The 23353-nt window shown below is 45.9% G+C and overlaps 1 protein-coding gene across 14 annotated transcripts in view; it reads right to left on the bottom strand.

The window, feature by feature from the left end:
- The window catches only part of TRERF1 (transcriptional regulating factor 1), a 209175-nt gene extending 198545 nt beyond the window's left edge, over positions 1–10630 (bottom strand). For 8 of the 14 annotated variants that reach the window (XM_042237298.2, XM_042237304.2, XM_042237302.2 and 5 more), the window contains exons 1-2: positions 9134–9386; positions 8623–8707 (exon numbers count right to left, since the gene is read on the bottom strand). The gene's annotated coding sequence lies outside the window, so the exon portion shown is untranslated. Of the gene's footprint in view, positions 1–8622; positions 8708–8981; positions 9061–9133; positions 9526–9566 lie in introns of those variants that run through there. The other 6 variants (XM_060403632.1, XM_042237295.2, XM_060403631.1 and 3 more) reach the window with 3 other exon arrangements.
- Between the last annotated feature and the right edge of the window lie 12723 nt (positions 10631–23353).

Here is a 23353-nt window from a genome sequence, read left to right on the forward strand (position 1 = left end):
ACTTATTAAAAGAGGTGGGGGGATGGGGCCACATTTGCATTTGAGAGCTCAGTTAAACCATCCCACTAAAGCCTGCCAGGCCAGAAAGGCAAGGGGGAAGCAAACATTTCTCTGGTCTTCAGCGGTTGCAAGAGCTGACCCTGGTGGCGTAGAAGCCGGGATTTCTCCCTCCACCAAGAACCGATGGGGAGAGAACCAGAGAGGCAAAACCGAAGCAACAAAGCAGCTGGAAGCATTTATACTGTACTGTATTAACCAGCGCCAGGCTCTGTGCTAGGTGCTGGGGGTGCAGAATTGAGTGGTGACCCAGTTCTGGCCTCCCCAGGGCAGTCTAGAAGGAGTGAAAGATACACCCAGTGGCCAAGATGACAACAGTTCTGCAAGCCGAGGGCTGCAGGGGCCCGAGGGTATCCCCCCTCCCCAACCCCCGCAGCCCACCCCACAGTTTGGCCCAGGACCAGGCACATGGAGCCCTCAAGAAAGACTTCAGGAATGAGGAGCTGCACTGTGAAACTGTCTGAATTCCATGCTGGTCTCTAAAGAAGCTCAGACCCTTCAAAAGGAAAGAGGCCACCAAACGTCCTCACCTACCCTGGCTCCCCTTGAAAACCCCTCAGCTCACGTGTGTTCCCCCAATTAAAACACAGAAGTGGACACGTCCCAGCACTTGAAAATCAGCTCATTATGGGGAGCCTTCAGTTGAATTTTAAGGGAGTTGGGTATCTCCCATTGTGATGACAACAGAGGGGACTCAAACAACCCTCCAACTAAAACTCCTCGGGTATTGACTCCATTATTTTTTTCTTTTCCTTTTTTAAAAAGCTTTCAAAGAAGTGGGACTGGAGGTGGTTTCCCAAAGACGAGGACTGGCTCTCAGGACAGCCTCTGTTACAGCCTCTGTTAAGACCAAGAAACCCTGGGGGCCCTCAGGAAGCCTCCCCAGGTAGCAACCTGCTCTAGGCCCTGTTGTTCAAAGGCAGAGCCTTCAGACTGAAGGCCAAGATCTCTATTATAGAAATGACCACGGAGGGGCCCCATAGAGGGGCCAGGGCTGAAAGTAGGAAGTCCATGAAGAATAGCCACTAGATCTGTTAAAGTCAAGTTTTTTGGCTTTCATCACGAAGCAGGCTTAAAGCTGTGTGCTACAGCACGAGCCAGACGATTGAATTTTTTGAAAAATGTAATGCCCAAAACATGCTTAAGTCATCTGAATATTTCCAGCTAAGGCCCTTGGAGTTCTAACCCCCAAATTCCCAGAGGATCTTCTTGGTTTCCAGGATCCTTAGCGTTTATTCTGTACCACACCTTTTATTGAATATTATATAGCATTATCTGTTTGAGGGTACACAAAATTTGGAGGCCATTCAAATTCTGGCATTAAACTAGGGCTTTGGATGCTGTGGCTTTGGACATGTGACTCCAGGTTAATCACTTGTTTATACTTTTTTCAATTCTACTTCTTTAGCCTCACTTTCCTCAGCTGTAAAATTAAATAAAAGCTACCCCCTATGGTTGCTGCAAGACAGTTAAAAATAAGACATGCCTAAGAGGCTCTGGACCTATAACATGCTAGGTAAACACTAGTTATTACAATGACGTCATCCATTTCCTCTCTCTCTCTCTGATTTCTCGTTGATTATTTTCCCTCTCTATGAAACCAAACTGATATCGGTTCTACTGATCTCTCATAACTGACAACTCGTGTTTATTTTACAAATACAGGAAGAAGTCCCCTTATCCACAGGTGTGCAAAATCTCACTAGCTTCTGAATCTAGGAGATGGGTACAGTGGAGTTCCTTATACTAGGCTGTCTGCTTTTGTGTGCGTTAAAGTGTTTTCATAGTAAAAATTAATTCTAAAATATATAAATAAAGCCTCAACCTCTGAGGCAGAGGCCAGGGGTCTGATTAGTAAGAAGCACCAGTTACTTTTTAAAACTAGAAACGACTTTCCAGCATACACAGTAAGGCTGAGTGCTAAGGACTGTTTTCAGGTAGACTCAGCTTTATGGAACAGTCCTCATTTGCAAAACAAATTCAGAAGGTGAATGAATCACTGCTAAGACCACTGGACCACTGTTGGCGTTCTTCCGTGGGTTCAAGGTTCCCCTGCACCAAGTTCACAAAACAAGTTCATTTGGCCCTTTGAGTGGGCAGGTCTCAAATTTTATATATGGAATCAGACCGTGAACCTATAAAGACTGGCATTTCACAGCCAGCCCTGCTGATGCCAGCTTTCCAGCACTAAGAGCAGTTTCACTGAAAGAAATCACAGAGGACTTGAAAACCCCAAACAGAAAGCGGCTCCCAGCAGGGAGCAAGAGTGAGAGTGGACACAGTGCACAGAGAGGGGGGGTTTCAGCAGAAGCTCCGCGGAACCGAGGGAAGTTGCTCATTGGTTGTCAGGTTTCACATCTAAAAAGAGATCCGGCTGAAGATCACCGCACCTCGCTGCCGCCCATGTGCCACACGGCTTACAGTTTACATTGCACTTTGCGTACATTATCTGATTCCATCCTCACAACTCTCACAGAAGAGGCGGCAGATGGTATCACCTTCTTCTTACAGATGCGGAGACAGACTCGGAGGCTGACTTGTCCAGAGCCACACGACAGGGCTGGACCCCCAACCCAGATCTGCTGACTCTCTCCTCACGCACTCACCTGCCAGACAGACCCCATCAATGGGGCCACCGGCGCAGTCTATGGCAAATTTTTAAGGCCCCCTGAAGAAGAAACAGCCCTTTTGCCTTTTGTTTTTTCTTGCTCCAAACGTATGACACCAGTGCCCACCAACTTTTGAATAGGGCTGCAAAGCTCAGATGTCTTTTCCCAATTATAATTTTCAAATCAGTCTAACGCGAAGCTCAAATTACTTTAACTGAAGACTCTTTTCCCCAAGCGAAAGAATCCTTTCTTTCCTCTGTACTGCTCCGTAATGCAGTCAAATGTTCAGAAAAAAACGCAGTACAATTTTCTGATGCAGTCTTAACCCTTGTCGTCTCTGGCTGGTGTCAAAGCCCGACCTCAAAACCCCTGCCCAAGGGGAGTGGGACCTCAGCCTGGAGAAGACAGAGCACGCAGCTGCCCCAGCAGCTCCTCAGCTTTCCCTCACTGCCACCTTCCCTCTTTTCTGGATCTTCCCTCCCGGTCATCATGAAGGAAGTGTCCCTTCCTCCTCCCACCAAGGCCAGATCTTCCCCACAGACTTTCTCAAGGACTTTTGCTCAGGCTGACCCCACCCATTGCTCAAGATCAATCCCTCCCTCTCCCTGATCTTTCCCATCATCACACACATAGGCAAGCAGCACCTGCAAACCCTTCCTCCCAGCTCCCCCTCCATTTCTCTGCCCCGCTTTCACAGTCAAACTTTGCCCAAGAGTTGTCTACACATGCTATTCTGGGGTTCTTCACCTCCTAGTCCCCTCCCAACCTCCTCCAATTTTGCTCCCACCTAATCCATCGCTCCACTCAAACTGTTCTTTGCAAAGTCGCCAGTGGCTTCCATTTTGCCAAATCTAGTGGTGACGTTTCTGGCCTTAAATTCATGAAACATTTAACACACTCCTGGCCCAAACACACACACACACACACACACACACACACACACACACACACACACAGCCTTTTCTTCTCTCTCAACAGACTCCTTATAGCTCCTCATCCAGTCTCCTGGATTTAAATACCACCCTTTGGCTGATGGTTCACACATTTTGATCTCCTGCCTGGCCATTCCTCTGGGCTGGATGCTGTAACAGACTGCAAGCTTAACATCTCCATCTTGAATCTAACAGGCAACTCACACTTGGCAGCGCCCAAAGTGAAATCGCTTGAGTCTCCTCCCTGGGACTCTCCCTTGCCCGCATCTCAGCAAAGAGCACCACCTGTGTGTATGCAACTGCCCCCATCAGAAACCTCCTCTTTGGGTTCCTCCTCCTCACCCTCCACCAGTTCCATCAGCAAACCCTGCCCATTCTACCTTTAATATGTGTCTCACACCCACCTGCTCCCCTGCATTCAACTCCTGTCACCTCCCCAACCTGGCCTGCTCCAAGTGCCTTTTACTGTGCTCCCTAATTCCACACCTGCCCTCTCGACCAATACCATCCCCTTTAAACATAAGTTAGGGGGTGTCACTTCCCATTACAAACTTTCAGTGACTTCCCACTGCCCTTCAATGAAACCCAAACCTTTCCAAGGCCTGGAATTCTGCAGGATCATCTCAAATGCCCTCTCCCCCTCCCCCTTATCCACCTTGCCTCTTCTTAGTCCCACCCCCACCCCCGTACCAAGTTCTTCCACATTGACTTCCTCACCCTACCTGATGCTCCCTGTCTTCCTCCATTCCCAATCCCTAGAGAAGCTTTTTGAGGCTACCTTAAGTAAGTCCAGGTCACTGCCCTCTGTGGTTTCATCTGAGCATTTATGGCATTTTGCAAGATAAATTTCTTTACATGTCTGCCTCCTCTCTGGACTGTAGAATAAGTGGTAAGGTAGGGGATGCGTAGAGGAAGATGATAATGTCTCTTTTAATTATCAGTATATACCCAGAGCAGTAACACGGTGCTTAGGAAACAGTAGGTGCTCAATAAGGAGCTCCCAAATGTACGCATGAATAAACCAGATCCGGTTACAGCATGAAAATAACTGTTAACCTCCAGCCATTTAAACGCACAGGTTCTTTTTCCCCTTCTTCTCTATCAAAAAAAAAATTTTTTTAAGTGTTACTAAACCAATAGCTCAGTATATACCACTCATCCCCAGCTTGTCTTCCATGAGGAAAAACCAAAAATCATGTTTCTTCAGTAAACTCAAATTTACCAGAAGTCTCTACAAGCAGCTGCCTTGAGAACTTAAACATTTTTAGACAAAATCCCAGAAGTTTTTTGTTGTGTATTTTCTTTAACCCAGAGGAAAAGTTTATTAAGAGAGCCATGGAATCAAACTAACATAACCAGGACTATATTATTCTTTAATATGCCACAGCACCCTAGCTGAAAAACACGCCAATATCTCCAGTTGCTCTAGTCTCCCCCTCCCCACAAAAGAAATCAACTAAGTTTTAGTCTCCCCTTTATTTCATTGGTTCCCCTCTGACATGCAAATTCAGAAATATTATTAATCCATGAGATTCCAGCTGATTCTCCTCCCTAAATCACAGTTTCATGAGGTCATAAATAAAATGAGCTGAATTCAACTGTTTTTAGAGCAGGACAGTCAACACCCATCTCTACTGCCTGAGGTCTGAACCACTTGTCTGGATCCTTACTTCTCATGTCAATGCTCAAAGTCAATAAAAACATCAAGAGCTTTTCCCCCCCAAAAGCGCCTGTGGTAAAATATACGTTATTACAGAAAGGACAGTAATACAATATCATTAATATGAACCTTATCACAAATACATGACCAAATCCCAATTACCCACTTGTGAATTCTCCACAGAAAGTGGGTAAAGCCACACTGGGTGTTCTGGTCTCCCACTCCTCCCAGGACTACCTCCCCCTGCTGCCTGGGAATAACAGCTCAATTAACCTTAGATCTGACCAGGCATAATTAGGCAGCTGAACCAGTTGGCTGGAGGGGAAAACTTCCAAGATGAACCGAAATTATTTTCGGTGTCTGGGATTAATGCCCCACTCTTTATTAGCACATATAATTGGGAAATGCACTTCCCCCACCCCCGCCGCCGCCCCCAGCACTTTTTTCCCCCTAAGACAAAGTATTTCCTTGCATTTGACAGTCAAGATTACCGGGCCACTCAAGAGTCCTTTTTGGAATGCCAAGGTATAAATCCACTCTCTCCAGGAGAAGACAAAAAGAGAAGTTAATCAACGCCCAAGTCCATGAGGCAATCTGGCCGTTGGCCCAGGAAGAGACGGACTGTGGAGATCTCTTGAGACTTCTCTCCACAAGACCGAGTCACAGAATTTCAGAGACGGATGCAACTCACGGATCAAACCACGCATTTTTCAGATAAAAATTCTGAAGCCCAGGAATGGTTAGATGCTGATAGCCTCCCCACTTTTCTTTCCAGTGACCCTGTCCTCCTGGCCTAAGAATCAAACCACCTTAAAAGTTCTTGTCATTTTACAGATACTATAAACTGAGCCAATGGCTGAACACAAGACAAGGTTACCATTTCCTGATTAATCAGCTTTACAGAGAATTCTCATACTTCCCTCAAAAACACCAATGCTTTTGATTCTTAGGACCAAGCCACCCATCAGAGCAGGAGAAGAATTTTAAGTAAGTCTTGTTTCTGTGACCACATATTTTATTATATAAGCAGCAAAGAACACTACAGACTATCGCCTCTTTTACAATGAAAGCTCCTACCTCAACAAAAACCACAGGCCCAAGTGGGTTAAAAGAGGCAAAACTGAGTACTTTCCACACAGTTCATAGAACAACTGTTTTCACAGCAAGCTCACATAAACGCTATGTGATATTAACACATGCCTGCTATGTGGAAGCCTGCTTACCAAGCTGTGAAAAGACCCATGCTTACTATGGAACCCGCAAAATTAATCTTCTCAGTGCTCATAAAGCAGAAGGGAAACGCTTTTTTCTGAGATGTCAAGCAGGCTTCTTAAACAATTCTTTGGCGAAAATGGACATGCCTAAAAGGGCGGAGCCCAAAGAGGTGTGTCACTGCCTGTATCAATTCCTATAAATCAAATCCTGACAATATTTTTAAAAGAATGAATTATGATTCATGGGCCTTCAAACCTTTATTACCACAAGAACATTCTCAGAAGAGGGAAAAAATGCTCCTGTGACTTGATTAATGGCCAAAGCAAGACAATAAAATAAATCTCATAAATTAAAAAAAAAAAACACTGAATGACTGCTCTTGGCTTCAAGGGTAGACATGTAAATAATTCCCCTTCCCTGGGATAAACACACATAAAGATTTTGTTTACCTTCCCAGCATATACATCAACCAGACGCAGATTTTCAGCAGGGGAAAAATAATAGCTAATTTGTTTAACGAATGCCTAGTTAGGAACACTTGATAAGTGGCAATAATATTTAATTCCCAACTAACTCAACTCTCAAGCTGCCAAATATCAAATTCTCAATCTGGAAATCTGATGACAGGAAGGAAAGAAAAAAAAAAACTCTCCATCAGTAACATGTACAGAGCTCATTTTTTTAAAACAGATTTTTTTTTCCCTGCTAGTATTGAGCTTGTCTACAGAACTGCAGAAAGCTTAACCAACTTTATTTAACCACATTGCCTACTGTTTACTCCCTGACTCTTCTAAACATGTCTTGGTTTGAATCCCTGATGCTAAAATTATCCTGACCAAGTTAAAATTCCTAGCATATTTATGGTGGTGATCATTTCATAATGTATAAAAATACTGAATTGCTATGTTATTCAACTAAAACTAATACAATGCTGTAAGTCAATTATACTCCAGTTAAAGGATAATAAGGAAATAAATAAAGCTCCCAGCATAATAAAGGTAGCTGACAGCCAAAGACCTACAACTCATCTGCAGAAACCAGTAGGCTGAGGACCAAGAAAAGAGGCACAGAAAAGCAAAGAGGGCAGGTTAACTAGTTAAGCGCTGACGACTCCCCCTCGTTATCCTTCCACTGAGCACCAAAACCACATTTTCCATCACCAGACTGCTTTCCTGAGACAGTAAGTGATGCAGGAGGTTGGTACCAGTTGGGACAATGTAAAACTCCTTTCTTTCAATGTAAAACTCTGCTCCATGGCCTGCTAAAAAGTGCAAACAGCCGGCATTTTTTAAAGAACTCTTCAGCCATCCCTGGATCCGTCATTCCTAAGCATCACTTCCATGCACTTCAGGAGACAGCTGGGGCCATGCTGTTAGCAACCCGCTTCAACACGTTCACTTGCCAAAGCCTCGTCTAGCGTGGGGAAGAGTTTCCACAAAGCTGGCTCTAATGGGCCAGTCGAAGGCACACGGAGGAACCAGAAGTCATTTTCTTTTAACCTAAGGATGGCAGGCGCACATGCTCCAGCCCAGTACTGGCCAGAGGCTGCCCGCCAGGTGCTCTTGGCCTCTGCCAGTGAATGGGTGGTTTTGTGCTGTTTTTTAAATATCTATTTCTTCAGACCACCAGCAGTAACTTCTCAGCCTCCCCGAAGTGAAGTTGGGGAGTGAAGGGGTAGGTTTACTCCCTTATACATTTCTCCCATCTGGGTGGCCACTTTAACTTCTGGGGAGTACCCAGCCCCCGAAGAGCCCACAGGAGCATATACATACACATACGCATCATGTCAAAAACCCCAAAAAGCACATCCCTAGAGTCCTGCGGTTTCTTGGCTGGAAGAATGAAGGCCTTATAATAGCACAACCTTCAACTGCAAGCTTCACCACCACCATCACCCTTTAAGCTGGGGCTGCCAATTACAGCGCCCACCTCACCCCTCCCCCTTTGCTGGGATGCTGTGCAGTGCAGAGAGGGGAGAGGGAAGAAGGGAAGCAGAGAGGAGGCCCTGCGAACATACTGAAAGTAAAAAAGTGGGGGGAGACGTCTCCTAATCCATCCCCCCACTTTTTCCTTCCCCTCCCCTGTCTTCTCACGGAGCATCCCCCAACTAATTTTTTAAAAAATGTAACTTAACAAGCTTCTTGCCTACCTTGGCTGTTTCTGCAACAAGTGCATGGGCAATCCGACAAGAAGACCAGTCTTCGCCTGGGGGGTGAGATGAGGGGCGAGCAGAGCTGATGGAGTAATTTCAATATTAATTTATGTCAGAGCCGCCTTCTCGAAGCGCTACTCACTTACAGTACTGCCCTCAGCCTGTAAACAAATATCGCTCCGCCAGGAAACATACTCCCAGATGCAAGCCCCTCTCCCCAACAGGGAACCTGGCCCTTCGCCCCCCCCCCCCACCCCCCGCCACCCAACAGCATGCTTCCCCACCCCGGGTAGGAAGCGCTGGGTTTCCAAAGCACCAACCCAGCAGCTCCGCCACCACCCCAGCAAGAAACTTACTCGGTCCGTCTACGCCTCCACCCTCCCTTCAGGAAATCTACTCTCCATATGCATTCAGCCTCCCCGCAGGAAATCTGCTCCCCCCTCCCCCCTTCTGTATACATGCACCCCTCCCTCTCCTCCCCACGCGCCCTCCCCAGCCAGAAACTTACTAGCGAGCAAGCGTGCAGGCTCTCCCGTTCCTGGAAACTTACTCCCAGATATAGCGCCCGCCAGCCCCCTTTCCCGGCCCTGCTCCCCTTCCTGCCCTCCGCCGCAAGCAACTCCAAACTCTCCGCATCCAGCCACTCTCCCTCCCCGGTGGAAATTTGCAGCGCGGGGCCGCGCGCGTGCATCCACCCTCCCCTTCAGGAAACTTACTCCCCATCTGCATGCACCGCCTCTCAGCCATCGCTTAGAGGGAAGGGGGTGTGCTAGGGAGACAGAAATACATATGTATCTCTCGCCCCTCCCCCGGCCGCAGCCCACTCGGGGCCGAGCCGCGGTAACCTGGCCTTACCTTTTGCATTGCTCCCCACCCTCGCCCCCTCCCTTAACCCTCCTTATCCGCTCCCCGGCGCCCCCCTTTTTTCACCCATTACCCACCCCTAGCAACCGTTCCCAAGCTCCTCTCGGCCTTTTTTTTTTTTTTTTTAATCCAGGATGCAAATTCCTCCCCTGTCAGCAAATCGACTGTCAAATTATTTTCTTGCAAAAGGAGAAAGGCGGGGTGGGGTGGTGGAGGGGGGGGGGGAAGCAGAAGCAAAAAGGAGGGGGGGGGCGGGGGAAGGGAGAGAGAGGGACAGAGGAGGGGAGAGATATCCCTCCGCAGAGCTGGGTCTGGCCGCGGGCGGGGAAGCAGGAAGTAAGGTGTCCAGCGCCTCGGCCGGCGGGTCCTCCGCCGCGGCCCCCGCCCGCGCCCCCTGTCCCCCGGGGCGCCGCGCTCTGGCGGGCGCGGGCCGCCCGGCGCATTGTTCGCAGCCTCCCCGGCGATGCGCTGTCGACCTTATTATGTGTGCTCTGCTTGTGCGTGAGGTTGCACCTTTTGTAGGCTGGCGAGACTCGACGAGGATGGGGCAGGGGGCGCGGACCAAGTTGCTGCCCCGCGCGGGACCTGTCAGCCCCGGGGTGTGGCAGAGTCTCCGACGAGGCCGGAAAATCGAGGCCCGGGAGAAGGCGGCGTGGCCGGGGAGCTGCCGCTCGAGACCCGGACCAGTGCAGGATTGTTTCCTGCGTAGCCGTCCCGGTTACTGTAACGCGCTTTGCAATCTAGCGACTGGGGTTTGGGTTTTCTGTTTATTTTTTAAGGCGTTGCAGAGATGCCAAGGTCTGGGTGGGCTGCGAGGAGACGGTCTGCACCTACCCACCACTGCACCCGGCCTCGATGGGGCTGGGAGAGGGGCTGAGGCTCCCGGGAAGGGGCTGGAGGTTCGCGAAGCGCGCGGCTCCCATCCCTCCGCCCCTATGGGGGCGGGAAGGGGGTGCTGCAGTCGGCGCTGGAACGGCAGCCCTCTGGGGAAGGGTCTCCATCTCCGCTGCGCAGCAGGCCGGGGAGGGAGGTTGCCTAGGAGAGGGGCCGGAACCGGGCGGCGGAGAGGAGGGGAGGGGGCGCGGGTGCCGCCGCGGCGCGCGCTCGCCCCTCCTCGTGCGCCATGACTGTGGAACGTGGTGCCGGGGAGGAGGGCCGGCCGCCGGGGGCCGCCCGGGGCTGCTCGGCATTGGTGCGGAAACCCGAGCCGGGAGCCGCTCCTCGCTCAGTCTCCTCCTCCTCTGCGGGGGAAACCGCTGCACCCGAGCCGAGAGCAGCTGCGAGCAGGGGGCAGGGCGCGGGCTGAAAGGCGAGCCAAGGGTTCAAACCTCGGCGGCGCCAGGGGGGCGAGAGCCGGACAGCCCCCTGGTCCCTCAAAGGCGCAGCCGGCATTTCGGTCCATCCTGGGACGCCAGCCTTTCCAGGAGGCTTCACGGGTTCAAGGGAACGTGAACCAAAGATGGTTGGGTGGTACAGACCACCTCGAGCTGGGTAGGGGGCATCGCTCTCGTTGAGATCCCACGAGACTGCGAGTGCTTTTTGCTCCGGAGAAAGTTAAGCCATGCGTTTTTCACTATGGGAAAATCGTTGCGCCCGTTCCCCCAAATCTTCGGGCAGCACAAATAAGGTGCTCCCGCTCCCCGGCCCTTCGCCACTGTCCCCCACCCCCACTCGGGCGCCGGGTGTGGACAGGGCGGGGGAAGGCTATATGGGAGCTTAAAGCATGAGGTCATGGGCAGAGAAGGCTGCTGCCAAAAGCGGCCGAGGTTTTGTGTATTTTGAGGGGTAACGGTTCTCCATCTTCAGCAGTATTGAGTTCTCCCGCATAACCCTATCAATTCTGGGGCACCTGGACCAGAGAGCCCCCGAAAGAAGAGGGGGCTCTGCGCTCTTTTCGCTCTATGAGCCTTTGGCCGGTGCCCTACCCTTTTAGGGAGCCCTTCCACAGAAGCAAAGAAAGTCGAGGGACAGCGCACAGTGTCGTGGGGTTTGAGAAAGATTCTGATTCCTCAGTCGTAGGTCATCTTGCAACCCGATTGCTTTCTGCGACGGCCTCCTGACCCCCCTCCGACCCATTCTTCCTAAGTGTCTAGAAGAGTCTTCCTACAACTCCGGACTACACTCCTTCAACCCCTCCCAGTTGCTCTTAGAATAAAGCTCCGAAGCCCCCGCGCGATCTCGCCCCTACAGACCTCCACTTTCACGGCTCCTCCTCCTCTACTGTAAGCCGGGTAGTGCTTCTTTGTTCTGTGGCTGGGGGCGGGGGTAACCCTTCCCCCTCCACCTCTTCTGACTAACTCCTGCTAGACCTTCAGACTCGACTCAATGTCACTACCTCCAAGAAGCCTTCCAAAGGATACATTCTCAGCTCTAACTCCTTCAGAGAGAAAAGACCCACCCTCGACCTCGCAGCAGCTGGGCTGTGGCCGAAGCTGGCCGCAGTAGCAGCCCTTTTCCAAGTGGAGGAGGAATAGCCAAGCTTGAGCGCCATCACTGACTGGGGACCGGACCTCTTGGGTGGGAGTTGACGGGGACAAAACCTCAAAACACCCTGTTTCCTCAAGAGATCTAGGAAAGGCAGCGCAGTACCGCCCAGAAACCTCAGCCCCACCACCTCCCACCCCCCAGCACACACCCACACTTGTAATGCAGGGAGAGGTCTTTTAATCTAAAACTCCTCCCTGGGGCAGATAAGGAACCTGAGACTTGAAGAGAGTAAGTAACCTGCCTGCGGTCAATGAGGAAATTGACACCCTGGTCTTTCTTGCTCCTAAGCTAAAAGGAAGGATTGGGGACCTAAAGTATTGCTGCTGCACAGCCTAGGATGCCCGTTTCGCCTTCCAAGGACCCCTACATGCTTAGCCCACTGCCAACAGAGGGGTAGTAAGCCCGGTAGTTAGCCGGGCAGGCTCTGACCTTATTAGGCAAGTTACTTAACCCCACTTGGTTCAGTTTTTTGCCTGTAAAATCAGAATAATGGTACCCGCAGTGTAGTGTTTTGTGAAATTTTAATGAGTTCGTACATGTAAAGGCCTTAGAACAGAGTCTAGGCAAGTTCTTGGTTACTTGTGAGTGGGGTTTTTTACCCTCCTTTCCCAAGGACTCTAGAAAATCAGGGCCTCAGAGTCTTACCAGCAAAAACTGCCTAGGGCCTAGTAAACTCTGACAGCACCTATAAATGCACAGACAATACACATTACAAAGGATTTAGTTAGCCAACAGATTCAGCCCTCAACAACCCCAAATCTGGGAGCACTGGTTCTGGACTCTTAGAATGAGTGTCAGAGGGAAGGTGACTAAGGTTAAAATATTACCTGGGATCTTTGAAATCAGTGTCAGGCTGAAATAGTCCCATCCTGGTGCAAAACCTGCCTGAGATGACAGAAGCCCTCCCAGGGCTGCAAAAAATGTAAGGGGACAGGAAGGGGGTGTAGCTCACAGAGCACATGCTTTGCATGTATGAGGCCCCGGGTTTGATCCCTGCCACCTCCAGGCATTGGTTCTGTTTCGGGGCTTCACTGGTGGCTCAAACAGTAAAGAATCCGCCTGCCAATGCAGCAGACACAGGAGATGGGGGTTTGATCCCTGGGTTGGGAAGATCCCCTGGAGACAGAAATGGCAACCCACTCCAGTATTCTTGCGTGGAGAATCCCATAGACGGGAGAGCCTGGTGGGCCCCATCCATGGGGTTGCAAAGAGTTGGTCACCACTGAGCCACTAATACTTTCACTTTCATTATTATTATTATTATTATTACTATTATTATTGTCATTAGATCTTAGTTTTCCCATTCTGAACATTTACCCCATGATAAGAGAGGGTTGTTTTTTCCAATGAAATTCATTTTCTTGGAATTTGTATGATGCATTTATAATGGTTCCAAATTCGAATAAACATTGAGACGTCTCCCTCCTTCCATCTCTACTCCCTACCAGTTTTCCCTCTGTGGAAGGTCAGAAGACATGTTCGACTGTTTTCCAGCTGAGGTCTCTGGAGAACTCTTTGGATGCCTATTTAAATTTTTATGTCCAGGGCTTTCTTCTCCAGTTCAGGCAGAATCAACTCCCTACTCCCAACCTCCCTACCCCTTCAGACTCAGTCCTAAACAGGTTGTGGTAACAGTGATGAACCACCAGTCCCGGGCTACTGACAAAAGCAGAAAACTTTTGCTTGTGATTCTTTCTCCTCCTCTACACTAGAAATAATAGCTAAGGTTTACTGAGTACTTTCTACGTGCCTAGCACTATGCTAAATTCTGTATGTGCTTTCTCCTATTTTATCAGCCCCAAACCATCATCATTAACCTTATTTTACAGATGCACACAGAAGTGGAGGATCAGAGAGATTATGTAACTTGCTCCAGTTTGCATCCAGGCCAACCTGAGCCCAAACACTCCCTTAACCACTAGGCCTTTTGCCTCTCTGCAATGCAGGAAAAACCCTGGTAGCCTGAAGGGGAAAGAGTGAAAAAGTTTGGGGACTTAAATTGTGATTAGTCGCACAGTCGTGTCTGACTTGCGACCCCACGGACTATACTCTACCAGGCTCCTCTGTCCATGGAATTCTCTGGGCAAGGATACTGGAGTGGGTTGCCATTTCCTTCTCCAGGGGATCTTTCCCACCCAGAGATTGAACCTAGGTCTCCTGTGTTGCAGGCGGATTCTTTACCACCTGAGCCACCAGGGAAGCCTTAGGCAGATCTTAATTCAAATTCTGGGTCATGCCCCAAGCAATGAGAACCTGGAAAGATTTCTTAACCTTTCTGAGCCCCAGTTCACCCACCTATGAACTGGGACCATACAATTCTTCCTTGGTCAAATGAAGTGAAAGTCAAATGCCTGTGAATAATGACTTTTAAAAGGCATAGTAAACCAAATGAAATGTTTAGATCTTGTGTGGCTCTGATTAGAATAAGCCAATTGTTTAAAAGACATTGTTGAGACAATCATGAAAAGAAAATGTCGACTTGATATAGATGTCAAGAAATTATTCATTTTGTTAGACTTGATGATGGTACTGTGGTTATGTTTTTTCTTGAGTTCTTATCTTTTCATGCATAATGAAGAATTTAGGATGAAAGTTGTTTTGAATTTATTTTCAAATACTCCAGTCCTCTCTCCCAAACCCAAAAAATAAATACAATTAGATTAGCAAAGTTTGGATAGTTGGTGGAACTGTCTATAATACTGTTTATCCTTCTTCTGCTGAATGTTTCAAATAAGTCTGAAATAAATTTTAAAATAACTATTTTAAAGCACTGGAATTTAAAATAATCAAGCTTATTTAATTACTATGAAAGGTTATCAGTAACTATGAACTTTTTTTAATTGTTGAGATAATACAGTACTGGCTTATAGGAGATAGGTAAAGATGGCAATTTTGTTACTATAAGACATTTGGAGCAACTCCTGTGTCCGGCAGGTAAACCAGGGAAGGGGCAGAAATGAACATCACAGAGAGCAAAGCAGACAGGTAATTGTTAAGCACCCTCCCCTACTTAACCACACAGAGAACAATGTACAGGAAAGAAAGTGGCAGGAATGGGTGATGGAGGAGCAGGCACATTAAAATGGGGGGCCAATTTTCCCCCAAACTGTGTGTCTCCATAGAGCCACTTCAAAACTTCCTGGATTAGGAATCTGATACCTTGGGCAAAATTCTCAACTCTGTGCATCAGTTCTGTCACCCAGTCCAGAAATATTGTTCTGAGTTTCCTCATTTGTAGTTTGGGTATAAGACCTCTCAGGCCCTTCCAGCCATCCAGACTAAAAGTCTAAGCAATTCTGTTGTTTACAAGGCTTTCACAAGAGAAGGCTCATTTCTGTGGCCACACTGGTTATTTGCCTAGCTCAAGAACAGACCCCAAATGAATGGAAATGTAGCCGATTCACAAACAAATGAAATGTTTTAGGCCCAATGAACTTTCTGTGTATTGTTCTAGGAGTAATTTTTCTGTGCTCTGGATTTAAACAGTTGGATTTTTTTTAATATGACCCCCTTTTGAAATGAAAGTTTGTTCTTGAGAGAAAATTTGCATTTCAGAGAAAAGATGAGACAATATATTTGGTAAATCTTCAAAGAAGTGAACTTTTCTGTATAATACTTTATATTAAAGGTGACTGTTCAGGAGAGTTTATTAAAAACTGAGACTTCCCTGGCGGTTCAATGGTTAGGGCTCTATGCTCCAATGCATGAGGCTTGGGTTTGATCCCTTATTGGGAGCTAAGATCCCACATGCAGAATGCATGGCCAAAATTTTTTTTTAAAGAATAAAAACTGGGAAAACTGGAGGCATGGAGAAATGGGGAGAAAAACACAGAAATCCCACGTCTGCTTCCTGCTCTATCCAAGGCTCTGAGATGCAACATGACCAAATCAACGGACTGTGTGTGTAGAACCCATCAGTGTACTTTAGAAATGAGTGATACTGCTATAATTAAAACGGATAACTAACAAAGACCTACTGTATAACACAGGGAACTCTGCTCAGTGTTACCTAGCAGCCTGGACAGGAGGGAATTTGAAGGAGAATGGATACATGTATATATATGGCTGAGTCCCTTCACTCTTCATCTGAAACTATCACAACGTTCTTAATCGGCTATACCCCGATTATAATCTACTTTGTAGATTATACTACAAAATAAAAAGCAAAAAAAAAAAAAAAGAAACGAGTGATGGATGTAACTCCCAGTTGTTGAAGAAGGCTCAGTGGTCAAGGGCAAAAAAGCCTGTGGCAAGTTCAAGCAGTGAAACACAAGAGTTGTAGAGTATTTCTGAAACTCATGTTTGTTTGCCACCAAAGCAACAAAAGCAAAAAGTCCTGGCACAAGAGGGCTTATGGGACCCCCATTTTGAAACTAATAAGATAGCATGATATGTTGACTGTCACCTTAACCCCCAAGTCTGTTAAAGAAGGTGTTGAGAGAGCAGGCCTTACTCAAGACAGGAGGCCTAACTGGTGTTTATTTAGTAATACTAAGAGATCGCTATCTCAGTCAAGTCTCTAGCCAGAGACAGAAAATAGGTTCCAGACTATGAGAAGGTTCTCAGTTTAAGTCTTGTTTCCAAGAGAGAGGAGAAAAAGCTAGCATATTTGGTAGATTCTGTATCTGGTACCAAAAGAAAAAAACAAAAAAACAAAAAACCACACACACACACACACACACACACACACACACACACACACAAAAGCAACACATTGGTTGAAACTACTGCTAAAAATTCCTGCACCTGCCTGGAAGGCATGCTTGGGAGTCACACATTTCAGCTAGGGTACCAGGCCACGGTGAGTCAGACTCAAGGGTTATGGTGGTGGCCCCGCTGGTTCGCAAATGAGTGGCTTTTTTTGGTATAATGTTGAGGAAGAAAAAGTAAGTGAATTTCCTACTGGAGATGCAAATCTACTAAAAAAATTTTAAACTGCACAGTTTTTAAATCTAAGTATAGATCACAACTACTTTTCCAGAACCCCTAACGGAGTCACAATTTTTTTTTTTTTTTTTAATGGGAAAGAACACTTAAGACCTGATATTAGAAAATTAACCTGGCCAGCACACTTCAACAGGTAACAGAGGAGCATTTCGGGTAAGAACTGTTTAAAATAGTGTGAGTCAGGGTGGGCTTCGTGTATATGCAGCTTGCGTAGTCACACAAGTCCTCGCACTTAGAAGGTCCCGGCACTGTTCAATCAAGATAGCAATGGTGGTCGCCATCTTGAAATTCACTGTGGTTTTTGAACGAAAAGTTCTGCGTTTTCATTTTGCTCTGGACCCGAGGGCTCAGATGGTAAAATCCTCTGCTTGCAATGCTGGAGACCCGGGTTCAATCCCAGGGTCAGGAAAATCCCCTGGAGAAGGAAATGGCAACCCACTCCAGTATTCTTTCCTGGAAAATTCCATGGATGGAGGAACCTCGTAGGCTACAGTCCCTGGGGTAGCACAGAGTCGGACACGACTGAACGACTTTGCTTGTGCAGGGCTGAGGGAAACCAGCAACAGACAGCATGGCACTAGAGGACTAAACGCAGTGTGGAACCTTAAACAAACCCGTAAGTCAGAAAGGGCAAGAGAGAGAAATATCTTGAATACAGGGAAGGCTGTTGCTGAAGTCATGTGTGAGAGGGTTACACAACACTAGTGACTGTCTCCTGTAAGAACACAACACAGAAGAACACACCCACAATCAACCAGCAGCCTGCAAAGAACGCTCTCTGCCCCTGCCCTCTGACCTCCAGCACGTGCCTCCCATTGGCTGAACCCTACAGGAAGTCAGAGGCTCTGGAGCCTATTGAAATCCGTATAGGTCAGCCTGCCGGGGCATAGGATATGCTGGGAGAAAGTAAGAGTGAGTTTGGAGAGGGCAGAAAATAGCCAGCTCAGGACTTCTCTCTGAAATTTTCAGGATCATGGTTAAGAGTAAATAACACGGAAATGGAAAATTCGAACAGTGAGTTTCAGTTAATGACTTTGTGTTGATTTTTTTAAAAGGATAGTCATTTGCTAGGCATCGTGAAGAGGGTCTTATGTACTTTCAAAGGAAAAACGAGGTAGTCCAAGAATTTTTTTAAAAATCAGATGTTTGAAAGAACCATCGTTAAGTGGAGAGAAGCCTAAGATTTCAAAAGTTTTAGAAACATCCCAGGCCCCAAAGTCTAATTTGGTAGGTAACACCTCACCTTTACTTCTCTCACGCTTAAACCAATATCACAACAAAAAAAGGTACCTTTGACAGGCACTGGATCCCAAGAATTGCAAGGACCACTAGGGTTCAAGAGATTCTTTTCACACATGAATAGCTTGTACAAAGGGAGTTCGTTATGCTGATTTGTAACCATTCCCACTACTCAATTCCTCTGAACATTTTTAGACTATTCAGATCACTTTCAAAAAAGTGCATATCACTGATTAAATCTCATGCCACTCAGAGTTCTTAACTATTCAGATATGGGCTAAACTAAATTTATCCTTTATAATTTCCTTGAAAAACAAAGATTTTTGCTGCAAATGTAAATAAGACTGCAGGGACACACTTCATCTCTTTTTTAAAAATTGAGGTAAGAGTCACAGAACACAGAATTAAGCATTTTAAAGAACATAATTCAGTGACATGTAATGCATTCACAGAGTTGTATTATCATGACATCTATCTAGTTCCAAACATTTTTATCACCCCAGAGGGAAACAATACACGTTAAGCAGTCACTCCCCATCCTTCCTTTGCTGTAGGGCCTTGCAACCACTTATCTGCCTTCTGTCTTTAGGTTTACCTATTTTGGATATTTCATATAAATGGAATCATACAAAACGTGACCTTTTCTGTTCAGCTGCTTTCACATAGCAATGTTTTCAAGGTGAATTCATGATGTAGCATGTGTCAATACTTCATTCTTTCTTATGGCTGGGTGATATCCCCTTATGTGGGTATTAATATTTTTTAATCAGTTCATCAGTTGATGACATGTGAGTTGTTTCCAGCTTTTGGGAATTGTAAACAATGCTGTAGTGAAAGTGAGTGTATATGTATTCACTTGAATCCAGGCCTCCCCCATTGCAGGTGGATTCTTTACCAGCTGAGCCACAAGGGACGTCCAAGAATATTGAAGTGGGTAGCCTATCCCTTCTCCAGGGGATCTTCCCAACCCAGGAATTGAACCGGGGTCTCTTACACTGCAGGCGGATTCTTTACCAGCTGAGCTACCAGGGAAGCCCTACTTATTTGAACACCTATTTTCAGTTCTTTTGGGTATACACATAGGAGTGGAATTGCTGGGTCATATGGTAATTCTGTTTAACTTTTTGAGGAACTGCCAAATTGTCTACACAACCTTTTAAGGAAACTCTGAAACCCTTTTAGAAGCACGCATTTTACAACCACTAGATATCATACCTAGAGTAACTAAGCCCATTCTTGCCTATAAATTAAAACATGGTCCACAAATGTTTCTATGTGGGAGATACTCCAGTTAGCAGTTGACTTCGGTTCTTATAATTTATTTAGGTTATTGGTTTATAAAATAATACATGTTCATTACAGAATTTAAAAAAAAAACAATGGGAGGCAAGAAGAAAACATCATTTGTAACCCACTGTGAACTCTTACGGAGAAGGCAATGGCAACCCACTCCAGTGCTCTTGCCTGGAAAATCCCATGGGTGGAGGAGCCTGGTAGGCTGCAGTCCGTGGGGTCGCACAGAGTCAGACACGATTGAAGTGACTTAACAGCAGCAGCAGCAGTGAACTCTTAATACACACTTTTTTTTTTTTTACAAAAATAGCCTCAGAGTGCTTATCAATAAATCCAGCCTGAAATAGAAAATGAAATTAAGTCAAAGAAGAAAAACAACACAGTAAACCTCTGAATGGTAACAATATCACATCAGAAAGCACCCCTATCTAGTTTTTTCAGTTCAACCCGTTGCTCTAATAACCTGAAGCATGATTGTATGGTTGTGTAGGATAATTCAATTCAGTTCAGTTGCTCAGTCGTGTCCGACTCTGCGACCCCATGGACTGAAACACACTAGGCTTCCCTGTCCATCACCAACTCCCAGAGCTTGCTCAAACCCATGTCCATCAAGTCAGTGATGCCATCCAACCACCTCATCTTCTGTCATCCCCTTCTCCTCCTGCCTTCAATCTTTCCCAGCATCAGGGTCTTTTCCAATGAGTCAGCTCTTCGCATCAGGTGGCCAAAGTATTGGAGCTTCAGCTTCAACATCAGTCCTTCCAGTGAATATTCAGGACTGATTTCCTTTAGGATGGACTGGTTGGATATCCTTGCAGTCCAAGGTACTCTTAAGAGTCTTCTCCAACACAACAATTCAAAAGCATCAGTTCTTCAGCGTTCAGCTTTCTTTACAGTCCAACTCACATCCATACGTGACTGACTACTGGAAAAACCATAGCTTTGACTAGACGGACCTTTGTTGGCAAAGTAATGTCTCTGCTTTTTAATATGCTGTCTAGGTTGGTCATAGCTTTTCTTCCAAGGAGCAAGAATCTTTTAATTTCATGGCTGCAGTCACCATCTGCAGTGATTTTGGAGCCCCCAAAAATAAAGTCTGTCACTGTTTCCCCATCTATTTGCCATGAAGTGATGGTACTGGATGCCATGATTTTAGGTTTTTGAATGTTGAGTTTTAAGCCAACAATAAGTAGGATAATTACCTAGTAAATTAACTCTGACTTTGAGTTGCTGAACCTGCATATAGAAGGTGTGGTTTGGGGTTTTTTTTTCTTGCTGTTATTGTTTTTTTAATCTATTTATTGACTTAATATTTATTTTCTCCTTTGGAATTGAGTTGAGAAGCACAGAATTTTGGCAAACTGTCTCTTTCAGATGAAGTCAGAGGTCCTACCTAGGAATAGGCTTTTCTTTCTTTTTTAAAATCAACATCTAGTAAGTATAATTGATGAGTGTATGTGTGTGTATTCTATGTGTAAACATCATCACAATCAAGATAAAGATGGTTCTATCCTCTTCACACTAAAAAATCCCTTTAGAGTTCCACTGTCCCCTCATTATAACCCCTGGAAAGTAGTGGTCTGTTCTCCATGACTCCTTCACTTGGCCTTTTTCCTAAATGTCATAGAAATGGAATCAAAACACATAGAGTCTTTTGAGACTGGCTTCTTTGACTCCACATAATGTCTTTAAGTGGAGAAGGCAATGGCACCCAATTCCAGTACTCTTGCCTGGGAAATCCTATGGATGAAGGAGCCTGGTAGGCTACAGTCCATGAGGTTGCTAAGAGTCAGACACAACTGAGCGACTTCACTTTCACTTTTCACTTTCATGCATTGGAGAAGGAAATGGCAACCCACTCCAGTGTTCTTGCCTGGAGAATCCCAGGGACGGGGGGAGCCTGGTGGGCTGCCGTCTATGGGGTCGCACAGAGCTGGACACGACTGATGCGACTTAGCAGTAGCAGCAATGTCTTTAAGACTCATTCATATTACTACATATAATAATAATAGTTCATTCCTTTTCATTGCTCGGTTGTATTCATACTCTACTAGCAATATTTATTGCTAAATAGTATCTTAATGCTAAAGAATATGAATATACTCACTTTATTCCCCCATTGGAGGATTTTGGGGGTTGCCTTCACGGTTTGGGGATGATTAGAATAAAGCAGATGTAAACATTCATGTGCAGGTTTTGGGGTGGACATAGAATTCATTTCTCTAAGGTACATACTTAAGAGTGCTATCATACCATATCACATGATAAGTATGTGTTTCACAGGCAAATTGTATTCCTGAGAATCATTTTATATTCCCAGCAATAAATGAGAGTTCCAGTTGCTCCACAGCCTTGCCGTCAGTAGATACTGCCAGGCTTTTGTCGCTACTGATGTTTTTTTCATCCTAAGAGCTATATAATAAGATCTCAGTGAAAAGTGAAAGTGAAAGGCACTCACTCATGTCTGACTCTTGGCGACCCCATGGACTATACAGTCCATGGAGTTCTCCAGGCCAGAATACGGGAGTAGGCAGCCTTTCCCTTCTCCAGGGGATCTTCCCAGCCTAGGGATCAAACCCAGGTCTCCTGTATCGCGGGCAGGTTCTTTACCAGCTGAGCCACAAGGGAAACCCAATAGTATCTCAATATGGCTTTAATTTGCATTTTCCTAATGGCTGATCACATTGACATCTTTTCACGTGCTTATTTCCTCTAAGGTAAAGTACAAAGATATTTGTCTTTTGCCTTTTTTTGCCATCTAACAAACTACATATTTCATCAATTTATTTTACTTGTTTGTCTCTCCTATTGAAATGTAAATCCCATTAGGGTAGGGATTTTGGTCTGTGCTTTTTTCCTTTAATTTATGATCTAAAATGCATGTGATTTACCCATCAACTATAACAGTGCTTCATGCATTGTAGTTTTCTAACTAATATTTTTTTAATAAATGAACATGTATTGAGGACTTACTATAGATCAGGGACCATTCTAAAAGCATGGTAATATTATCAGAATTTTTGGTTGTTGCCATTTAATTATTTCATCAATAATTTTACTTTTTCTTTACATGTCTTTAGTTATTCAACAAACACACTGAGTGGTTACTACCTGCCAGTTACTATGCTAGGGCTTGGAAATAAAGTGAAAGCTACCCTCAGGAGACAGGTTAATACTGTAAAATAAGAAAGGTACTGTGATAAAGATATGCACAGGAACTGGGCAAAGCACAGTGGAAGGAATATGGAATTCATATTTAAGGGGCAAGGAAAGTTTTCTAAAAGAGCTGATCACGTAAATAAAAATGGAGTGAATAAAGTGCTTACTTACACTTTTCCTGTAATATTAATATTAAACAGAATTAATTTTAAGCCTCAATTAGTTTTGTTCCCACCTACAGTAATGTAAATTATCCAGAAAGCACTATATTTTAAAATGGCATTGAAACCAAACGAAAGGCATCAGTCATCATTTCCTATCAAGATAGGTATCTTTGGGGGCTTTCCTGGTGGTGCAGTGGTTAAGAATCTGCCTTGCAATGCAGGGGACACTGGTTTGATCCCTGTTCCAGGAAGATCCCATATGCTGTCGAGCAGCTAAGCCCATGTGACATAACTACTTCATCTGTGCTCTAGAGCCCTCAAGCCACAACTATTGAAGCCCATGCTCCTAAAGCCCATGCTCCACAAGAGAAGCCACCACAACAGGCAGCCGAAGCACCGCAACTGGAGAGTAGCCCCAGCTCACCACAACTAGACAAAGCTGGCACACAGCAATGAAGATCCAGAACAGCCAAAAATAGATGCATAAATAAATGATAGGTATGGAGGAGCCTGGCAGGCCACAGTCCACGCAGTAACAGAGAATCAGACATGACTTAGCAACTAAACAACAACTT

This window comes from Ovis aries, chromosome 20, assembly GCF_016772045.2.
Source record: "Ovis aries strain OAR_USU_Benz2616 breed Rambouillet chromosome 20, ARS-UI_Ramb_v3.0, whole genome shotgun sequence".
In the NCBI taxonomy this organism is placed as follows: domain Eukaryota; kingdom Metazoa; phylum Chordata; class Mammalia; order Artiodactyla; family Bovidae; genus Ovis; species Ovis aries.